Raw genomic sequence first — 1,448 nt, forward strand, 5'->3', positions numbered from 1 at the left:
ACTGTGTATTTCAAATCACCATAGAATTTTATGACACTAAATCAGGTTAGAAAATGCCATCATTTCTTCTGTCTGAAAAAGGATTTCACTTGACCTTCACTTTCTTTTTAAGATACCCCTCCTTTCTTTGCCCCTTTCCCTCTTTGTGCTAATGTTCTCCAACGAGTAGCCTTGTACTCTTTGTCAGTCTCCAATTGTTCTTTTCTCTCTCTCTTTCCCTTATGGAGGTATCCTTCACATTCCATCAAATTCATCCATTTTATGTGTACAACTCAGTGGTTTTAGTAAATAAATGTTTGTGGAATGATGCTACTGAATGATATGGAGGACACTTATTCTGTCTGCTCAGATCACCTCAGGTTCCTTTTACCAAGTCTGTAAACCCATACCAAGTCTGTAAACCCATACATCCTCCAGTTTCAGTGAGGCGTCACTGTTAACAAGTGGTAACTGCAACCTTGGGAGGGTCAACCTTCCCTGTCATCTCTGAAACTTGGAGTATCACAGCCAGTGACTGGTAGCTCTGGAAGTATTAAAGTCCTGGTCCCTTATCTCTAGGCGAGACTCTGAGGTGTGATTTATATTCTACAGATCCTATGGGATTAGGAGGGGGCTAGAACTTGCTTGACTTCTTCCCCTTCCTTCTGTTTTCTCCTAAGCCTTTATTGCTTTCTTTTGGGAACACTTTTATTTAATAAATCACTTCTACTTAAACCCTTGGCTCCCAGTCTGCTTCTGGGAGAACGTGACCTTGACAGATGGCCAGATGTCAGAACTGGTCACAGTCATAGGCAGGATTTATGTTACAGGCAAGGAAGGAGTAGGCAGTCTTCATTACCAGCCTGCTATCAAAATTAGAGTCTGAGTTAGTGTGGAGTCCTAGAGAGGAAGATACTCACAGAGAGAGGGAGGAGACAAGGGTCTGAGATGAGCAGTGCGGACACTTCCTTTGAACTGTGATTGAAGCCCTGGGTGCCATCCAGGTTTACCTTCTCTCCAGAGATCGGTTTCTTCTGATGTTTGAGGGCCTGCCTCTGTTGGTGCATATGTAGGTCACTGATGTAAGGTGTTGTGCCCCTCACTGCTCAGTGACAACTCACGTTTGTGTTTGGGTCTCCTCCAAAGTACATTTCGGCAATGTGTGTCTGTGTGTGTGTGGGAGGGAGGGACCTTCTTAGAGTCCTTAGATTCCCGCTTCACTAAAATCCTCTTCCCTCCACCAGGTCTTGCACTAAGTACCTGGTTTCAGGTAACTTAAGAGTTAACTGGATAATTCTGTAATGTATAATATTTGAAAATGGATGGTGGTGATGGTTGCACAGTTTGGTGAATGTACTTAATGTCACTGACTTACGCTTCAAACTGGTTTAAGTGGCACATTTTTTTTCTTATACATATTTTTCATATATATGAGGCACTTACTGATGACGGTTGAAGAATACAGTCTG

Source organism: Orycteropus afer, unplaced genomic scaffold (genome assembly GCF_000298275.1).
Source record: "Orycteropus afer afer isolate SDZICR_OR568_19922 unplaced genomic scaffold, OryAfe1.0 scaffold00161, whole genome shotgun sequence".
NCBI lineage: Eukaryota > Metazoa > Chordata > Mammalia > Tubulidentata > Orycteropodidae > Orycteropus > Orycteropus afer.